We start from the raw sequence: 22,550 nt of genomic DNA on the forward strand, positions 1-22,550 counted from the left end.
TATAGAGGCAAGAGGGGGAGTATCTAGCTTGATACACATCTGACTGGGGGGCCAATATGGCCTTTAACATAACTGGCTGGTGCTAGAGGCCAAACCATAAACTTAACGTCTGCTTTCTTCCTAACTGGTGGTTGTGAGGAAGTGAAGTGTCAGGGGCGGGCTTGTAACCTGGAGGTGTAGGTTTGTTGGGGAAATAACCTGGAAACTGGTGCTAGGTACTGGCCTGTTAGTTAACTTGAGTTCAACCTTAGGTCATGTTCTCTAAGATGGAGTCTGAACCCAAAAGATTTAGTCTCTCATAATTATATTGAGAAAATCATCCCCAATTTCCACTGAGATGGAAACCCTGGTGTGCTAAATGATTCGTAGCCTCTTCCTAGAAAGAAACTGCTCTCCCCAAGAAAACATTTAAGCAGTTGTCTGATATACTTTTAAGAGATCAAGACATGATCAAAGAAGCTTGTAACCAACCCAGTAGTTGACTGCTAGCTGAGTTAACACTCTAGTGATCTTTAACCAAACATTTAGCAGAGTTAAAGAATAACCTTCTGGGGGATGCAAATTAGTGCAGACACTGTGGATATAAATATGGAGAGTCTTCAAAACTAAAAGTGAAACTAACTACAACCTAGTTATGCCAGCCCTGTGGCTATAACATGGAGGGATCTAAGTCAAACACCATGGGGCTACCTGCATCCCCATGGCCATCATGCATAGTAACCAAGATACAGATTCTACACGTCTAAAGATGACACCAGACCCTCTCATGGTAATGATGCGAGTCACACTCAGAGTAACCAACATTGCACATTTTCTCTCATGTGTGGATGCTAGATTTAAAAACACATGGCAATACAAGGTCTGGGTGTGTGTGGGGGGTGGGGCTGGTATTTGAAAAGAGAAAAGTGACCAGCAGGAAGTGAGGGGGTGTGACAAGAAAGAAGCTTAGTGTCGATAATGACAGGATTATATAACATTATGAAAATGTCATAATAAAATCCATTGTTTTATACAATGATTATATGCTGGTAAAATTTTCTTTCCCTATAAGTGTGATTACCACACACACACACACACAAAATCTTTGGAATTAGTCCACTATAGGTTTTTTTCTTTGTATTAAACCCATAAAATAACTTTTTTTTTTTCTGAGACAGGCTCTTAATAGGTATCCCAGGCTGGCTTTGCACTCACAGAGATCTACCTACCTCTGTCTCCTAAGTGCTGGGATTAAAGGCATTCACCACCACACTTGGATATAAAAGTAACTTTGAAACAGGTTCATCACTAGTCTTTTTTACTCACTGAGCCATCACACAGCCCCTGAAATGTTTTCATAATTATCTTTATAGAAAAAATTGAAAGAGTTTACAATATATTTCTTCCTGTAGGTTAGGATTTTAAAAAACCTAATACTCCTCATTTAACTCCAGCTCTCTGCAGCTGTCGGCAGAAGTGGGGTGACCAGATTATCATGTAGAGATGATACCTTGAAGAGGGGAACCCTGCGAGATCACCCAGAGAGCTGCAGCTGCTTCTAGGGATGAGATAACAGGACTTCTAGTGAGCCCTCTGTCACCTGGGAGCAGAGCCACACATAGGTGAGCTGAGTGGCCTTAGGTACCACTGATTAGAGTGTAGCCAGCATGTAGAAGGCAGGGTCCAATGGTCAAGTGGAAGCTGGTATCTCCATTATCAATGGGTCTGTTAGGTAATCCATGGGCCTGTGACTTCTTGGACTACTGGCCATGAGAAGCAGTGGCTCATGATCTCACAGCTTGAAAGATCCATAGAGCCAAGGGAATCTTCTTGTTTAAGGATGCATCCCCAGATACATAGTGGGTATGTTACAGTGTTGAGTAAGTGAATGTCCCATTCTGTATAGTAATGGATTTTAACGTGTTTTCCTCTACACAGAGTCATCTCTACATCTGCAGACATACCAGAGCCCAACTCATAGCTGACTAGTGGCTCATCTCCTGGTATCTGGTATATTTATTACATACTCTCTTTCCAAATGACCAAAGGTGATACTTTCTTTTGAACTTACTACTCTCTCTCTCTCTCTCTCTGTGTGTGTGTGTGTGTGTGTGTGTGTATGTGTGCTTTATTTTGACTGGGTCCCTCAAAAATGAGACTTAAATGGATCCTATTTTTAAAAATGCTATGGAAGGCATTAGCTTTTAGTATAGAGGGCTAAAGAAAGGAAGAAATTAATGGAGGAATAACAAACAGGATAGAGTTGAAGGAAGTGTGTATCAACGAACAGTGAATTCTTATCAATGAACCATAAATGAAGTATGAAGTGAATATTTTCTGAAAGTAGTCAAATTAGGTTAAAATTCTGTAAACAAGGCCATTGAAAGTAATATGCACTGAATAGCTTGCATGACATATATATTTTAGAAGCATGGATTTTAAAATATAAATGCTAAAAACTACTTATACTGTATAACTCCTTTTTGGCTCTTGTGGAAATAATGATACCTAGGCTCTACAGCCAGTTTGAGTTGGTATACATCTTCCCAAAGGGATGCCCCTTTCTCGTTTTTCCTACACACTCAAGTAACTCAAAGCAAGCTGGTGGTTCTGTTTCTTTGCCTGCTTGTTCCCATTGTGTCCTGGCCTACATTCTGCAGAGAGCAGAGCTAAGCAAAACGCATCACAGGAAGGTCTTGCTGTCATGTGGGACCTCGGGGGGAGTGGGAAGGCTCTGTTGTCAAGTTGTCTGCAACAGTTGTTAACTGTCAGTCACTTGAGCAGCCACGTGAGATGGAGAGACTGTCCACTGGCAGGGGCGGAGTGGAGAGAGAACCATCCACCAATGTCTGTAACCATAGACCCCAGCTCTGTTTCATAAAGTGTTAACTTGGAAATTTTCCAAGTTGGGCAAGCGTTGGGTGAAGAGCAGGTTCCCAGGGGACTTCATTCTGTCCTGTTCTATGACAGGCACTGGTTTGGAAGGTAAAAGTGATAGCACAGACTTCCCAGAAGCAGTGTCCCCAGAGACTGAAATACGAGACAGCGGGGGTTGAGCATTAGAGATGTCCAGTATAGATGACAAAACAGCCAGCACAGCTGTTCCTGGGGACAACGGTCTGATAGACAATGGTCTTAGCTTTTCCGAGTGGTGACCCAGTAAAACATTTCGAACGTATGCATTCAAAGCTCAAAAGGCAAAGATAGGGATTCAGTTGTGTGATGAATTACCAACAGAACTCACTTCTGGATGCTGCCCAAAAATAGAGCTTGGCAAGCACTGCCTGGCTTCAGCAGTGTCTGGGTGATTCCTGGCTCTACATTTTTAGCTCAGCTTCATTTCATTTGCTAAAGGAGCTTCTAATACAACCCAAGTTGGCAATCAATCCCTGAATTCCCCCATCTTCCCTTCTCAGTCTCCATGTGCCAAACAGAAGCCCAGACAACTGGGCTGGAGACACCTTATCTCTCCTCACATCCAATCAGCTCTGTCACAGATTATCTGCAAGTTTGACCTTTCTGTCCATGCAGTGACTTCATTCAGAGGCTCAGCTCCCCTTACTGGTTGTGTGGCTACAAATAGCTTTCTAATCTGCCTTCACTCTTGCCTTCTACCAAGCCTCTGGCAGGGATCCTCTGATTATCCAGAGACCAGGAATGATAGGGAAGTCACAGGATCTGTTGATTTCTCAGCCAAGGAGATAAAGTAGGTGGGACCTGAGGCTTTCATTCTGGTTTCCCAGGCTGCCTCTTGTTTGCTCCCAAATCCAGCCAGTAAGTGCAGTGTGTGCCATGTGATTTTTGGATTCTCCCTTCCCCTTCTCCTCTGAGAAGTGGGACTCCCTTTGGGTCTCCTCTGACCCTAGCACATTAAGTTTCTACAGCACTAAATGTATCCTCTCCCACTAAGGCCAGACAAGGGGGCCCAGTTAGAGGAACAGGATTCACAGGCAGGCAACAGTCAGGGACAGCACCTGCTCCAGTTGTTGGGGAACCCACATGAAGACCAAACAGCAAATCAGCTACATATAAGCATGGTGTGGGGGCAGCTAGGTACAACACATGCTTGCTTGCTCTTTGGTTCGTGGCTCAGTCTCAGGGAGCCCAGAAGGGTCTAGGTTAGTTGGCTCTGTTCGTCTCCATACTGTTTTAAGTTCATCATGAAACAAGTGTTTATGACATGCTGAAGCTGGGACTTATTGTTGGTGGTTGTTGGGGAAGACAAGAATGATGTTAGAGAACATAGCTACAAATGCAACAGGCAGGTGCCCACCAGGAAGACAGACTTGTCTAACAGGGTCTTCCTGGATCTTAGCCTCTTCTTAATTTTATGAATCACTTAAAGAAGAAAAGTGATTCTGGTCAAATTCTCAAGAGAGAGGAGGGGAGGGAAAGTGTATTGACTTATTGGCAGAAAATGTAGTTGACACTGTTCATCTGCTGACAGTGTTTCAAGATCCACAAGTGGGTGACTGAAATGGTGCAAGGTACCATTCTCATGGGCCAGCTAGAACAGGTATCCTGAGAGATGAAAGACATAGTTTAGTTTGAAAATGGAGAGTTGTAACTTCCACACCTGGTAGCATGGGAGTGGAGAATTGAAAAGGGTAGGGGAGAGGCTATAGGGAAGGTTTGAGAGTGTGTCCTAGGAAATAAAAATCAAAGAAGGAGGCCAGAGCTCACTTAGGAACTGTAACTAACAGTGCATTGTACATCTTTGTCTGTCTGCCTTTTTGAAAGTCCTATGGTAAGAAAATATTTTGCACAGGTGGAACATCACTGAAAGCTCATGAAGTTCTTGTCACTCTAGTTCCTGAGATTCTCCCCAATGCATGCACATACGCACAAGGAATTCCATCCACATCCATCTCATTTTTGCTTACCTCACAGGGTTGAATTTTAAATTATCCTTCCAACTGTTGGCAGCTTTAGACTGAGCCGTGGAAGACGATAGTAGTTGTAATCCAGGTTAATGAGATCCATAAGAAAATAATCATGGATGCACTGCCTTCTGCAGTGTTTACAGAACAAAGCTGGGATTAATTTTATTTTAATTAGGACCAGCATTGTCGCCTCCATTCTTTAATGAGTACCAGGTTAAGTCCATTACTTATATCATAGCTGTGAATAAATCTCATTCTTATTAATATTCATACCTTGTACTTATCAGAACCATTATTTTATAAGAGGTGTTTTTCCTTTTATTTTGTATTTAGAAAAAAAATGAAATTGTTGGTCTTGTCAAAAGCTGAAAAGAAATACTGTTCACAACCACTGCTCCTCAAGTTGGCAGACTCAGTTGACTGAGGGCAAAACTTTACAGTCTTTGTGGTCCTGTCGCAGACTCTCCCACATGTTCTTCGTGAGTCAAAGGAAAGATGGAGAAGGTCTGTGGTACTACTTTGCTTCATATCCCGGTTACATGAAGCAACTTTACAGTCTTTAACAGTGATGACTGGGACCAGAGAGATGGCTGAGTGGTTTCAGGTGCTTATTGCTCTTCTAGAGGAACCTGGTTTGGTTTTTAGGGCCCCCATAGGTGTCTTAAAAACTGCCTGTATAACTAGCTTCAGGAGATCTGACACACACACACACACCACACACTATGTAAAAAGATTAACTATTTTGAATACAAATGTTGGATGGTTCCTTCAGCTAGATCAGTTCCAACAACCTGCTACAGACTGGATTAAGTCTCTATATCCAAATCCATATGTTGAGGCCCTAACCCCTAGTGCCTCAGAATATGAATGAGTACATTAAGGCCCAGGCTGATTAAGTTCAAATGAGGTCATTATGGTGGACCCTAATCTAAACATCTGGTTTATTTAGAAGAGGAAGTTTTGATAGCATGCCACTGTCTGTGTTCACTTCTCTGAGGCTGGTGACATCCCTCCTCATCTATGTCATGCTGGCAAATTGCCCCTTTGGACTTTGTATGAGAGTTGGAATTCACTGAGCTTCCATTATCCCTTACATAAACAATCCTGAGAGAACATTTGTGGTCATAACAGTAAGAATGTTTGTGAGAAAAGAGGACACTGTGACGGTTGGTTCCAGAAGATGAAGATTGTCACCTGACTTTCAGAGAGCCCCCAGTCTCTTCCCCCCTCCCTTGGAGCCTCATCCTGCTTATGCTTATATTCCCACTCTTGAATAAAGTATTTAGAGCTTGGTCAGTATGATTGACTTGCTCTCATTCTTCCTGTCTCCTTCCCTCCCACTCTCTCACTCCTTTTCCCTGGGTCTCTGCTGATTATCCCTGCAGGTCCGGATAAACAACAAAACCAACAACAGTAACACAGGTCACAATCTATTGTTTTAGAGATGTCAAAGTAGGAACTTGAAACATCTACTCCCATCACCACCATAGACAGGAGCAATGAGAAATAAAGGCATGCATTCCTCTTGTACACAGCCTCCCTTTCTATACTTACATAAGTCCAATATCCAACACCAGAGAACAGGTGCCCCTCACAAAAGGCAAGTCTTCATACCTTAACTAACAAACAAGGCAATAAAGTCTCAGGAATGCCCACAGGCTAATCTGATCAAGATGATCCCTTGCAGAGACTCCTGCCCAGGTGTAAAAGCTGGTGAAACTAACCATCACCCTGGGGAGGGTTGTGACAAGTACACCTGACAGCCCCCATAACTTGGCTTAAACTGCTTACCTTTGCTCCCCTGTCGCCTGGAGAAAAGAGGCTGCATTCAGTCCTGTCTATTTTAATCAGGGCTTCTGTCACAACACTCTTCTTTTTTAAAAAATTTATTAGTTCTTTGAGAAGTTTGCACCATGTGTGTGTGTGTGTTTAATTTTTTAATTAGTCTATTTACCTTATGTGAGTATACTGTTAACTCTCTTCAGACACATAAGAAGATGGTATCACATCCCATTACAGTTGGTTGTGAACCACCATGTATGTGGTTCCTGAGAATTGAACTCAGGACCTCTAGGAGAAGTCAGGGCTTTTAACCACTGAGCCACCTCTTCAGCCCAACAATGCGTTGTTACCATACTCCCTTCCTCCTCTCACTCTTCCCTGATCCACCCCTTCCCTACCCACCCAGCTTTGTCTTGCCAGCTTTTTCTTTTCTCATCCTCCTCCCCTCTATCCTCTCTATAATCCCTTCACCTTTTGTGCACAGCTACACAGAACTCCTTACGCGTCTATATAGTTATCTAACTAGACCTTAGCTAACTAGTGAGGATTCTACATTACATTATAGGCAAAATAGAATGAAAAGAAGTGATTAATTATTTTACTTTAGAAAGTCTAAAATAGTAAGCCCAAATACATCCTTCCTGTAAAATATTTAAGAGCACATGTTATCTCTAAGGGAAAATTTACATCATGAATCTATATAATTTAGAGAAAATGGAAGTTAAAATCTTCACAGTGACTTCAGTGTTACGGACAAAATGGTTATTTGGGCAAGAAAGTGCACATCCTCTACTTTAAATCTGCACAAGACTGCAGTCACCGACTTTCTCCTTGGTCCCATTTTACACAAATGGATTGTGTGTGCATGTGTTAGGGCATATGTGTGTAGGGCACTTATGTACATAGGTACACATATGTCCACAGGTACACATATGTTCATGTATGTATGTGAACGTACCTATATGAAGGCCAGAGGATAAAGTTGGGTACCATCACTGTTAGGAGCTGTCCACCTTGTTGTTCAAACAGGGCTCCCTCCCTGTCCTGGAGCTCACTGAATAGGCTGGGCTGGCTGGCCAGTGAGTCCCAGGGATCTGCTTCTTTCCATCCTTAGTGCTAGGATTACAAGCCAATGCCCCAGGTGACCTCAGATAGAGGGTTTTTGTTGTTGTTGTTGTTGTTTTGTTTTGTTTTGTCTTGTCTTGTTTTTTAAAGATGTATTTATTTTATGTGAGTACACTGTTGCTGTCTTCAGACACACCAGAAGAGGGCATCGGGATCCTACTACAGATGGTTATGAGCCACCATGTGGTTGCTGGGAATTGAACTCAGAACCTCTGGAAGAGCAGTCAGTGCTCTTAACTGCTGAGCCATCTCTCCAGCCCTCAGATAGAATTTTGAAAGGATATTTTCAGTAATTCCAGTCATGACTATATACATCACATGTTACTATTATGTTAGATAATTTATAATAATAATAATAATGGTTCTACTGATAAACACACATTTTGCAGATTTTGAATGTAGGACATTGACACAGTGAGTTTTGACAGTAACCTCGGAAGCTCATTGCCTGTCTGAGCCTTATGATCTGAAACTTAAGAGGAGGGATCTTGGTCTTACTGAGTCATTTTGGAAGCATAGGTTCTCAGAGGACTAGTCAATGTCTGATCTTTAGGCATGGACTTCTCTGTCCTGACTTCAAGTCTCCAAGCATCCACTATGAGCCTACAGGCAGGCTTAGCTGCTTGTCCAGTTTCTGCCTTCTCCTCCTTGGCTTTCCAGGCTGACCCAGTTGGACAGGGTCCAAGTTACACGAGGTTCTGAGAAGGAATGGCATCCAACTGTCTGTTCCTATTGGTGATGTCAGTGCTTTGCAGGGTTGTATCCCTCACCTGTACCCCACCCACTGCCCAACAAGAGCTATTGTGTTATGAAATGTTGAGAGCACTTCCTGGGAAAATGGATTTCACCAAACAGAAACTCACAATGAGAGCTATGAGCAAATTTCTACAAGTGTTTGCTCCTCCTAACAAGAGTTCACAGGAGGCTAATCCTGCAGACTCTGCAGGGCAGTCAACCACTGAGGCTGCAAGGGTAGGAAACTGCCTGGTGATTCTAGCTCTGGAGAGACAGAGACAGAAGGGAAATTCACTTAGCCAAATCATCAAACCATAAACTACTCTCTGCTTCTTGGGAGTGTCTGGAAGGGGATGTTTCAGCAGATCAGAGCTAAGGAGGCAACATTATATAAACAGATGTTATTAAAACAATTCTTGCCTTCTTCTGTTTCCTCCTACATCTCTTCTTCATTTTCTAAAAGATTTATTCATTTATGTATTTTATGTACATGAGTGGTCTATCTACATGCACACCAGAAGAAGGCATCAGATCCCATTACAGATGGCTACAAGCCACCATGTGATTGCTGGGAATTGAACTCAGGAACTCTGGAAGAACAGCCAGTCCTCTGGACAACTCAGCCATCTCTTCCCAGACCTTCCTTTTCATTTTTATTTTCTTTTGAAATAGAATCTCACCTTGTTGCCCATGCTGGCTTGGAACTCTGTTTAGCTCAGACTGGTCTCAAACTTGCAACGATCCTCCTGCTTCAGCCTTCCAACTGCTAGGACAACAAGCATGAAGCATCACATGGGTTGCCCTATACATGGGAGGTACTTCCCAAAATTGCCACTCTGGGTTCAACCGATACTCAACACAACATATGCAATATTCTTAGATTGGTAAGGAAGCCCTAGGCTTGGTCTTTTTTTTTTTTTTTCAGGTGGAGTCTTCATTTTCACATTGGCCTTTCATGTCCACCTAAATAAAATTGGGCTCCTCTCTCCTGTTAATCTACCTTAGGAAAAGTACCAGGCAGGTCTCTTCAAAGCAAAGGGAAATTTTCCTTTTGTAAAATGGGATGTCTTCCCAAACTGGCTGGCAAAATGACCCTTAGAGGCAGCATAGCTGTTGTGAAGGAAACCGTGTTAGAGTACCTCCTGCTATTGTCATGAAATGCTGAGACTAGGTACTTGCAAAGAAAAAGGGCTATTTTGCCTCATAGTCCTGGTTAAAGGGCAAGTGGTGGTAGCTGATTGAGGGTGGTCTTCTTGTCCAGAAAATCTCAAGCCATAGGATTCACATGGCAAGAGACAGGAGTGAGTACCCATGTGTGTCTGTTGATCTTCCTCCTCCCCTCCTCTTATCTATTCATCCATCCATCCATCCATCTGTCCATTTAATTAATTAATTAATTAATTAATGAAAAGATCTTGTATGACCTCACTCTATATGATCTAGGGTGACCTTGAACTTCTGATCTTTCCTCTTCTACCTCCTAAGCACAGAATTTATTGTCCTGTCCAAGTACACTGCTGAATGGGTGCAGGGTTTCATGCATGTTAGACAAGCAGCATATTCTACCTGAAATACATCCCCAAAGCTCTTTCATTGTATTCAGCTACTAAAAACCATCCACTGGGATGACCTTGTCTAATAAAATTACCTCCAAAAGGCCCTGCCTAGGAAGGAACACCATTGTCAGACTGTGCTGCTACCTTTTCAGTATTTCACTGTAGAGGTTCAATTTCAACCTACAAGGCCTTCAGGAACACTCAAAGCAAATTCAAACCTTAGCAAGATCCCTCAGATGGGGCAAAGTTGAAAACCACTGTTTATAGAGGATAGGACCCACAGATCTCTCTCTCTCTCTCTCTCCAATTCTCTTTAATTTTCTTTTAACTTCCAACACTTTAGAATTAGGGAATTTCATATAAAATCAGCGTATCCTAAAACCTAAAGACCTGGAACATGGAGCCTGAATCGTTCCTGGTAGAAGTCAAGAGTGACCTTGGATATAATAGGTAGATGGTTTGCTGGGCTCTACTGTGGATCCAGAGGCAACAGTTTTTGTACAATAATGATTAAAGCCTGGCCCTTGGAAGCCTTTATAAGTCAGACTTAGCTACCTGCCTTCAATAGACTAATTTTTAAAAACTGTATTTTTACTTTATTTATGTGTTTGTGTTTGTGGGACCCTGTGTATGTGTCTGTGCAAGCCTATGTGTGTGGGTATCTGTAGAGACCTGAAGAAGGAATTTCAGGTAGTTGTGAGCTGTCTGATTTGGGCAATCATTCATTGAGCCATGTCCCCAGCCCCCACAACTAGCCAGAGATAAATAATGGTAAAGGGCAGAGAAGGGTGGTTTCTTCAATATGGCCACATTGGATACAGGAACAAAGAGATTCAGTAACACCCACGCATGCCTCAGGTCCATCATTACGGTCCTGAGGAGGTTCAGATTTAAATAGAGGGCCAGAGGCATGCATAATTAATAGGCTTATTCAGGTGTGGTCCCATGTATCACTGACTTAACGTGTGGCCTCCAGTGTCTCCTGCAAGGCGGTCTGACAAGTTGTCAAAATTATAAAATCTCCCTCCTTCTTTCACCATCAGTCTTTTCTTTCTCCTGGTGTGAAATTGCCTTCCTCCCTTCCCTCCCTCTAGGAAATTTCAGTAGATTGGTAGCAATGGGGAAGGATACAATTGTTTCTCTTTAGAATATTTTTACTCCCCTGCCCCCAGGATGAAAGAGGAAGATGTTTCTGGGGTAACTGATGGGTGCCAGATGTAAGAACAGGTTTCCAGAAGGCCAGAGTCGGGATTCTCCACATGGAGACTGTGTGCCTGAAATAAAAAGTGACCCAGTCACGTCTTAGTAAACACAGCTTCACAATGAAATCAGGTCAAAGGTTTCTGAGCAACTCAATGGCTGTGTTGTTCAGGAAGTCCCTTGGAGGGTAAATGACAGCAGCATGGTTGAGAAGTAGACTTTGAGGAGCTCAGGGCCAGCCTGGAGACCATATGGCTGCTGTCTTGTAATTACCGATCATTTCCCGACAGGTGTCATTTCATACAACAGTGTACCCTCCCCACATGACGTAATTGGTTCTGGCAGAGTTCAGCAAATCAGAGCCTGCCTGACTCACCAAGGAGATGGTTTGGAAATTGGATACTTAAAAAACCAAAACAAAACAAAACAAAAAAACAAAATACCCCCCTCCCAAAATAAACCCTTAAAGTGCTGGTGCTGTGGTGGTTGGTGCCCATTGTTTGTGATGGTTGACACTGATAATCAGCATCTACAATCACCAGAGGGACAAGCAAGCATCTGGGCCGCATGTCTGTGAGGGATTTTCTATGATGCGTGTTAACTGAAATGGCAAGACTTACCCTGAAGGTAGGCTGTGCCCACTCTATTGGCTGGGAGTTCTGGACTGCACATAAAAGAGAAAGTGAGATTAGGTATCAGGGACCCTTCTCCTCCCAGTCCTTACTCCCCCTCCTCCCTCTCTCTCCTCTCCTTCCCAACTGTGGTTGCCACATGGCCATCTGCTTTATCTCTTGCTACCATGGCTTCCCGAACATGATGGGCACTGCCATGGAACAGTGATCTGAAACAGACCCTTCCTTTCTTACGTTGCTTTGGTTAGGTTTTGGCGATGAGAAAAATAACTAATATCAACACCCTGTCCCTCTGGGACATCTCAGGAAGACTTGAGGTTGCCAGTGAGATTGCAGACCTGGCCAGTCAGTGCTAGAGACACCAGGAGAATGTGGGGAGCACGTAACCCAGTCAGCACTGAGTGAGTGGGAAGCTATTGCTGCCTTTCACAGGCTGCAATCAACAACTCTGCTTTGAGAATGCTTTACATGTTGAGTGACCAGGTCAGAGCCAACTAGGACTACAGGGGAATAATGCTGGCTGTGAAGCTGCAGTCCCCTGTGACCTCATTGTCCCAGGATACTTACTGAATAACACCAAAGAGGTGTCTACTTATGCTTATTTTCTTTCTAAACAAATACAGTCTAAATATCTGGCTAAATAATAAAGTACCTAAAGAAGTTAGGTACTTTGAGGATCAAACCAGAAACGAATGTAATATTTCTCCAAATAAATTATATTGGAATCTTGGCCTAAAACTACCCATTCATATGTGGTCCGATTAAATTGAATTAAAATGTCTTTGGTGGAGGGGGCATTGGGTTTTGGATTTTACAAGACAGTGTCTCTCTGTGTAGCCCTGGCTGTCCTGGAACTCTGCAGGCAAAGCTGACCTCTAACTCAAAGATTTACCTACCTCTGCCTCCCAAGTGCTGAGATTAAAGGCATGTGCCACCACTGCCTCTTAATTGATAGAAATATGTGTGTATGTATATATGTATATATATATACATATATATTACAGCATGATATTTGGAGTATGCATAAATATGGAGGTGTTACATGGGATAATTTTCATGTGTTACTTAATGTAACTATCTTCCTGTGATAAGAAGACTTAAAAAATCTACTCAGTGGTTTTCAAGTATGCAATAATTTTACCATAGTCACATAGGTGTCTTCAGCATATTCCTCTGCCACACTGAGATGCTGAGTCCCTTCATCAGCATCTCTCCCAGCTGACCCTCTGCTCAGGCCTTGATAAATATTATATGCTGCTTTTATAAATTTGGTTTTTCAAGCTTTCAGGCCTGAGTGAGATCAGTAGGTATTTGACTCTCCATCCTGGGTTTATTTTACTTAATATAATATCTACAGATAGTTTCACCTGTGTCGTTACAAATGATATGATTTCCTTCCTCTTGAAGCCTAAATAGTATTGTATGTGCACAAACATACATTTTCCTCATCCATTGATGTACCAATAAACAATTAGATTGATTCCTTATGCTGACTGTTATGAATAGTGTTATGGTTATCATAGGAACACAGATCTTTGACATTTGGATATTCATTTATGGCCTTCTGTGGTTCTGAGGATTAAACACAGGACATCGCACACACTGGGTGGGCAAGAGCTTCACCATTGAGCTATAGCCTCCACTATAATACACTTTCCTTTCAGGTTTTGTTTTGTTTTTTCTTTCTGTCTTTCTTTTATATATGTACCCAGAAGTGAGCTTCCTGGCTCATATGGTAGGTTCCAATTTTAATGTTCTTAAGGGATCATCATAGTGTTTTCCATAATGACTGTTCTAATTTGCATTCCTGCCAACAATGTGATGTTATTCCCTATTTTCCCTACAACCTTGCCAAAATGTGCCTTTTATCTTTTTGCTTTGTGAGAAAAGATCTCACCATGTAGCTCAGGTTGGCCTCCATCTTTCAGGAATGCTGGGGTTACAGGTGAATAGCAGCAGGCCTGGATCCTCTCATTCATTGATAACCATTCTAAGAGGTATGGTTTGCATTTCAGGCTTCGATTTGCATTATCGGATGAGTAGTGATGTTGAGCTATTTTTATCTCTTCTGCAGAATTCCTAGTTAGTGCCTTGCCTGTCTTTTATTGAGCTGTGCACTAGAACATTGAGTCCCCTGTATCCTTTTCATCATTAACTCGTTAGCACATGCATAGCTTATAGATATCTTGTCCTGTTCCATAGGTTTCTTCATTTATTAATTCCTTTTAGTTTAATGATTCCAATTGTCTAGTTTTGTGTTTGTTGCCCGTGATATTCAAAACATTATCATATAGATAAGTGTTCTGACTTTCTCATGTTTTCTTTGAGTAGAGCTGCATATCTTACATTTACACCTTCTGTTAATCTACCTATGTACTTCTGGGTACTTTCCCCTTCCCACCATGGCTGCAAGGTCAGGCACCTGGAACATGCCCTGGGGGAGGGGGAGGGGTCTCAGCAGCAGCAGGCCCTGTATTACTAACGCCTTCCAAGTCATAATCTTCTCATTTTAAAATAAGGGTTTATTTAATTCTTATTTCATTTCTATTTTATTTATGTTTATTTATTGATCTTATGTCTATGTGTCTGTATGTATGTATATGCACCAAGTATGTGCAATACCTGAGGAGGCCAGAAGAGAGGTGTCAGATACTCTGAACTGGAGTTACAGATTGTTGTAAGGTGTTATAAGGGTGCTGAGGACTGGACCTGGGTTCTCTTCAAAGACCACCTGTATTCTTTTTTTTTTAATTTATTTTTTTAATTAGGTATTTTCTTCATTTACATTTCAAATGCTATCCCAAAAGTCCTCTCTACACTCCCCCGCTCACTCCCCTACCCACCAACTCCCACTTCTTGGCCCTGGCCTTCCCCCATACTGAGGCATATAAAATTTGCAAGACCAAGGGGTGTCTCTTCCCAATGATGGCCAACTATGCCATCTTCCTATATATATGCAGCTAGAGACACAAGCTTCGGGTACTGGTTAGTTCATATTGTTTTTCCACCTATAGGGTTGCAGACCCCTTTAGCTCCTTGGGTACTTTCTCTAGCTCCTCCATTGGGGGCCCTCTGTTCCATCTAATAGCTGACTGTGAGCATCCACTTCTGTGTTTGCCAGGCCCCCGCATAGCCTCACAAGAGACAGCTATATCATGGTCCTTTCAGCAAAATCTTGCTGGTGTATGCAATGGTGTCAGCGTTTGGAGGCTGATTATAGGATGGATCCCTGGATATGGCAGTCTCTAGATGGTCCATCCTTTCATCCCAGCTACAAACTTTGTTTCTGTAACTCCTTCCATGGGTGTTTTGTTCCCAATTGTAAGAAGGGGCAAAATGTCCACACTTTGGTCTTCATTCTTCTTGGGTTTCATGGGTTTTGCAAATTGTATCTTGTATCTTGGGTATTCTAAGTTTCTGGGCTAATATTCACTTATCAGTGAGTACATATCATGTAAGTTCTTTTGTGATTGGGTTACCTCACTCAGGATGATGCCCTGCAGGTCCATCCATTTGCCTAGGAATTTCATAAATTCATTCTTTTTAATAGCTGAGTAGTACTCCATTTTGTAAATGTACCACATTTTCTGTATCCATTCCTCTGTTGAGGGGCATCTGGGTTCTTTCCAGCTTCTGGCTATTACAAATAAGGCTGCTATGAACATAGTGGAGCATATGTCCTTCTTACCAGTTGGAACATCTTCTGGATATATGCCCAGGAGAGGTATTGCAGTATCCTCCGGTAGTGCTATGTCCAATTTTCTGAGGAACTGCCAGACTGATTTCCAGAGTGGTTGTACAAGCTTGCAATCCCACCAGCAATGGAGGAGTGTTCCTCTTTCTCCACATCCTCACCAGCATCTGCTGTCACCTGAGTTCTTGATATTAGCCATTCTGACTGGTGTGAGGTGGAATCTCAGGGTTGTTTTGATTTGCATTTCTCTGATGATTAAGAATGCTGAACATTTTTTCAGGTGCTTCTCAGCCATTCAGTATTCCTCAGGTGAGAATTCTTTGTTTACCTCTGAGTCCCATTTTTTAATGGGGTATTTGATTTTCTGGAGTCCACCTTCTTGATATATATATATATATATATATATATATATATATATATATATTGGATATTAGTCCCCCATATGATTTAGGATTGATAAAGATCTATTCCCAATCTGTTGGTGGCCTTTTTGTATTATTGATGGTGTCTTTTGCCTTATAGAAGCTTTGTAATTTTATGAGGTCCCATTTGTCAATTCTTGATCTTACAGCACAAGCCATTGCTGTTCTATTCAGGAATTTTTCCCCTGTGCCCATATCTTCGAGGCTTTTCCCCACTTTCTCCTCTATAAGTTTCACTGTCTCTGGTTTTATGTGGAGTTCCGTGATACACTTAGATTTGACCTTAGTACAAGGAGATAGGAATGGATCGATTCGCATTCTTCTACATGTTAACAACCAGTTGTGCCAGCACCATTTGTTGAAAATGCTGTCTTTCTTCCACTGGATGTTTTTAGCTCCCTTGTCGAAGATCAAGTGACCGTAGGTGTGTGGGTTCATTTCTGGGTCTTCAATTCTATTCCATTGGTCTACTTGCCTGTTGCTATACCAGTACCATGCAGTTTTTTATCACAATTCCTCTGTAGTACAGCTTTAGGTCAGGCATGGTGATTCCACCAGAGGTTCTTTTATCCTTGAGAAGAGTTTTTGCTATCCTAGTTTTTTGTTATTCCAGATGAATTTGCAGATTGCACTTTCTAATTCGTTGAAGAATTGAGTTGGAACTTTGATGGGGATTGCACTGAATCTGTAGATTGCTTTTGGCAAGATAGCCATTTTTACTATATTGATCCTGCCAATCCATGAGCATAGGAGATCTTTCCATCTTCTGAGATCTTCTTTAATTTCTTTCTTCAGAGACTTGAAGTTCTTATCATACAGATCTTTCACTTCCTTAGTTAGAGTCATGCCAAGGTATTTTATATTATTTGTGACTATTGTGAAGGGTGTTGTTTCCCTAATTTCTTTCTCAGCCTGTTTATCCTTTGTGTAGAGAAAGGCCATTGACTTGTTTGAGTTAATTTTATATCCAGCTACTTCACTGAAGCTGTTTATCATGTTTAGGAGTTCTCTGGTGGAATTTTTATGGTCAGTTATATATATTATTATATCATCTGCAAAAAGTGATAATTTGACTTCTTCCTTTCCAATTTGTATCCCCTTGATCTTCTTTTGTTGTTGAAATGCTCTGGCTAGGACTTCAAGTACTATGTTGAATAGGTGACCACCTGTATTCTTAAACCACTGAGCCATCTCTCTAGCTGTGCCTTCCACAACTCATCCTCTGAATGCGGGAGATGTTTGTGAACTCCTTGACTTTTTTCTTTCACACTTCGGGAGTTCTACACAATGAGCATATATTTTATTTTAGAAGGTGGCATCGCTTACCACAGGGAATCACAGTGAAATGTGATTTGATTTATATTTCCAAGGCTTACTCTGGGCCAGGCCCCATGATAAAGAGTCATACTAGTAATTTCAAGGACTCTTTCCAACACCATGTGAGATACTATGTTTACACCAGTTTTCATGTGAGGAGACTTGAGACTGGGAAAACATCTTCCCTAGATTAACCAACTACAGAGTGATGGATCCCAGACGCACATCGAGTGCCTAGACTAGTAAAGATCACTGCATTACTTGAGGTGTTTGTTTATCTGTTTGTTTTCAATGTAGATGTTTTTATATATGCCAAGAAAAGCCCCCAAAACAGAAATTGGAAATACTCACCCAAACATGTAACTGTGTTTTGCCTCTTTGTTTGAGAGTGGGGAACAAAACGTGTGGCTCAATCTCATAACTTATCACAGGGTAGAGACGGCTAAGCACTCACCCAAGATCTGAGCTTGCCTTTCCTCCCTGCACTAGGTCCCAGGTCTTTCTGCCATTAGGAATGGCCCAAACTTATTGGGCAGAACAGATTCCTGTCATCTCCTGCTTGGCCCATGAAGATGTACCCTGTGCTATCTTCCAGGCTTGTGTCTCCTGGTGGCTTGATTTCAGCACCCAGTCTGACCTTCAAGTGACCTAAACTTCAGCATGAAGACTTGATGACACAGAGCTCCCAGGAACAGATTTTTAAGTGGAGAAGGGCTGTTGACTTCTCTGGATTAACAGGTAAGCATGGAATGATGGCCCACTATGGTGGAACTGTTATGTATTTTGGGCATCTGCTGCAGCACTCAGCTTGTGCTAATGAACACAGTTACTGGCAGAGCAGCAGGTGCAGGAGTAGAGCATGAGGCACCCAGACCAGATGGAGACGAGTGCTCCATGGAACCTGGGCATGCTCTGCTGCTGCTGCTACTTACTACCCAGAAAACAAACGTAGTTATTCAAGGTTTTCTGACTTATCAATTTATGCCAAAAGGGCCAGCTATCTAGCTATAGCCTAGCTATAGTCCATACATAAACATGATTCATATATTCATATATTACCATATCACGTTTGCTAATGGTCTCCATTAGCTAAGTTCCGTAGAGACCATTGTTTTTTCGCATGTGTATGCAGAAATTTGTTAAGACCTTGGATGTTTGGCGAAAACAATCCATTGGTCTTGATCTTACAAACACGATTCGATTCCTGGCCTTGGTTCTTAAATGTCTCTGAAATGCCATTTCTTTTCTGAATACTCTGTGTCTAGGGGAAATGTCTCAAAAGATGGCTTTTACAGCAAGCAGACACTTCAGCCTTTCAATGAAGCTCAGGGTTCCTTCTAATTTGTTGCAAACACTCAGGATCTCTCTGAGGAAGACAAGCTTGAATTCTCTGTTCTTCTTACAATACAGTTGTTCACACCTTGTTCACAGTGTGAAGCTGAAAAGCTGCTAGCTCTTGCCTGGCTGGAACCAGCCATGCCTTGCCTCAGAACATGCTGAGACTGAGAATCAGATTTGTTTTGTTTTTGATATAGCATCTCTCATACAGTAGTCTAAATTGGCCTCTACTTTCCTAGGTAGCCCAGGTTAGGCTTGAACTTAAGGTTGTATTGCTCAGGCTTCTCAAGTGGTTAGATTACAGGTTTGGGGCATGATGCCTGGTTCAGAAAGATCAAATTTATGAGGAAGGCTGTTAAGGGATAGAACCTGGCTGTGGAGACACATGAGTGGCCGTGACAAAGAGGACTCTGGTCTGCAGAGGCACATGGAAACTTCCTTGTCTAGATGTGATGGGTATACATCATGCCAGCATACAGGGGACTTTGTACACATGAGAATCATGTTGATGAAATGCCACATGACACATAGCTACAGTGGCCTGCTGCCTTTACAAGTCCAATTTGGCAGATGTTCTAGTTTCATTTCTATTGCTGTGATTAAAATAAAACAAAATAAGAAAAAGCCCCCCAAAACAAACAAACAAACAAAAACCAAAAAAACCCCAAACAAATAAACAAACCCCCCAAAACAACAAGACCTCACTGTGTTCTACTTTCCTTTCAGATTCTGTGATAACAACCCAGGGAAGTTTAGTTGGCTTACACTCCAGGTCACAATCCATCACTGATGCAGGCCAGAACAGGGACACAAGCAGGAACTGAGGCAGAGACTACTGGAGGTGCTGCTTACGAGTTTGCTCACTGGATTCTGTTTCGCTTTCTTACCCAACCCAGGCTCAGCTGCTCTGGGACAGGACTGTCCATAGCGGGTTGGGCTCTTCTCAGTCCAACATCTGTCAAGACAGTGTCACAGACATGGCTCTAGGCCAGTTGATGGAGAGAATACTTCATTTGTGGCTTCTTCTTCTTGAGTGACTCAAGGTTGTGTCAAGTTGACAGTAAAAATTAACCAGGGTAGCAGGCTGTCTTCCAAACTTCCCTTGTATGCAAGGTGATTCAAGGATTAAGCAATGGTTATAAAAATGAAGTCTTTAAGACACTGGGTGGCATTTCTCCAGGGTCATATGAGGGTTGTCATATGTAGTATTAATATTTCCCTTAAATATTGACTTCTAGCATATTGAAGTGATTCTTAATGCCTTTCTCTTAACAAACAAAACAGAGAAAAGAATATAAAACCATTATAGCTTATAGAGATAACATTTTTTTCTAGTCCAAATGGCATTTGGTGTTTAAATGTCTTTATTTTTTAAATTAGCATATATGGTCATGAATTTATTCATTATACCTGCTGCTTGCCAAATGTCATGCTAAGTACTGGGAATTCTGTTCTAATACAATAAGCCAAATCCATTATGCATTTTTTCTTCTGAGGTCTTATGGTATAAATCATGTGTTAAAACTACTTTTTTTGTCATTAGCTCCACATATTTTCTTCAGAGACCATTTGGCTTAATATTTTAAATCTCTAAGCTTTGACAAGCTGTCTCAGACATGTCAACTGCAGCCTGAGGGCCACACATGTTCCAGCATAGCTATGAATACAGTCCGACTGAAGAGGATACTTTCATTTGGTAATGTCAAAAGGTTGGGCACCCCTGACTTCTTGTCCTTTGAGACATTTAAAAGATTATTATAATATTTGGTGTGTGTGTGTTGAGGGGGTACTCATGCCATAGTACATGTGTGGAGGTCAGAGGACAACTTGTAATATCCACTTCTCTCCTGCCACCATGCAGTCCCAGGGATTGAACTCAGGCCATCAGATCAGGTTTGGGCAGAATCTGACTTTACTCACTGGCCCAGAACCTTTTTAATCACTTATTTTAATTGTCAAGACTGTTGGGTTCCATTATGCCATTTCCATATGTATATGCAATGTACTTTGGTCACACTCGCTCAGTTCCTAGTGGCCCCTCTCAGTGAGTTCTGCCTTTCAAGGACTCTTCTTTAACATACGCTGAGGTCCAGAGGTCATGAGGCCCAGAGCTCAGTGTCTATTAATTACGGCTGAACTTCGCCGCACTTGTGTGGGAATTGATCATTTTTCAAGTTAGACTTTCAGCTGACCTGCAGCTGTAAGATGGTTCCTAATCCTAAGCATGCTATTTTGTGTCCGTTTCCTTCATTCTGTATGAAGAGTAAAGTGGAAAAAGTCAGCCACCCAAAAGCCATGCCTTCTGCCTTGGAAAGTGTTTACAGTGGGGCTGCCTCCCTCCCATTAGGAACCATGGCTGACAAACATTGATGCCCACAGTTTGTGATTCCTTGATGGCCTGGACAGAGCCCCACAGTTCTCATCACATAAAAATCTAAGCAGCCCTAGAAGTAATAGAAGTGGCTTTTGACTCTGTGTGTGTGTGTGTGTGCGCACGCGCGCGTGTGTGTGTGTGTGTGCGCGCGCGCGCGCGCACGCGCTAGTGCAGCCTAGTCTCATAGTGGTTTATACCAGTTGGAAGCTGATACTGTTCTGGGAGGTCAGAAAGATTGCCAGCCTTGAAATGATGGAGCAAGGAAAATGCAGGAAGGTCAGGATGGTGAAAAACTGCCAGGCCCATCAAGGAATCACAAGAGCAGTGCTGGAGGATGGAACAGTTAGAGCCTGAGGACAAGAGATGTCCCAGAAGGTCACAAGAGGGACTCACTTCACTTACACACAGATTATCCCTGGGATACAGACCAGCCCAGATCTACCTTCCAGGTTCAGCAATTGCAGATGGCCTGGCTTATCATCCCCATGTGGCATCTGGCTTGTCCTGTGCCTGCTTGCTTGACTTTAAAGGACAAACCAGAGAACACTGCACAATAAGTAAGTAAGTAAGTAAGTAAGCTTCTTAGAGTTCCCCAGAAAGACTGAATCATGCATCTCCTAGAGCTTTCCTTTCTGGACCCAACGGCGGCTGTTCTCACTGTGGCTCTGATATGTATTTCGGACAGTTTGGGGGATGCCTCGAGTCTCCTGATCATCATGCTCTGGTGTGTTTCTGGGTTTTTTTAGTCTAAAACCCCTGTCTCAGTTCCTGAGTGCTCAGACAGCCAGAGGGCATCTGTGGAATATTTTATAATCTCTATTTCTGTGGGTTGGGCAGTCAGAGCAGAGGACACTTCCCTTTACCCAGAATTCCACAGCATATTGCCCTGCTGTCTATCTAACCTGTGTCCACTGATTGCTTCATTACCAATATGATCCATTTTTGCTGTATTATGACGGCAGTGTTATAATTTGGTCTCTTTTCCGTACAGTATGTATTTGACATACTGAAAAAGAGGTTTTTTTTTTCTTCTGTTATCTCTATCATGGAGACAGGAGAACAATTATTTACATTTTAACACATTATGATTTCTAAGATCAAAGTAAACTGACATATAGGATTGTGACAGACTATTCTCTTAGGTATCTTTAAAAATTGTTTGTGAATTTTACTCATACATGTAATATATTTTGATCAAATCTACCTCCTGTGCCTTCACTCCCAACTCATCCCCCTACCCTTCCACCATATTCCATCCAAAGTTAATACTGAGCCCCCCCCCCCCATGGATCCAACTACTCCACTTAGTGCTGCCTTTATACACTTAGTATAGGATCATCTCTTAGACCATGGGTAACCTCTCAGGAATCACATCTTTGAAGAAAACTGACTCTTCCAACAGCAGCCATCATTTGTCAATAACTTCTCAGCTAGTTGCGTTTGTTTTTAAGATATAAGATTATATAAGAATACTTAACAGAATGATGATAACCAAGATGATTTTACCTTTCCA

At 42.1% G+C, this 22,550-nt stretch overlaps 1 pseudogene; it reads right to left on the reverse strand.

Annotated features, from left to right (window-relative positions):
* LOC110303395 (large ribosomal subunit protein eL33-like) overlaps window positions 1–22,550 on the reverse strand; it is a 95,442-nt pseudogene that overhangs the window by 63,117 nt on the left and 9,775 nt on the right.

The sequence above is a fragment of the Mus caroli genome, unplaced genomic scaffold (genome assembly GCF_978045245.1).
Source record: "Mus caroli unplaced genomic scaffold, Mus_caroli_1 scaffold_9, whole genome shotgun sequence".
In the NCBI taxonomy this organism is placed as follows: Eukaryota; Metazoa; Chordata; class Mammalia; order Rodentia; family Muridae; genus Mus; species Mus caroli.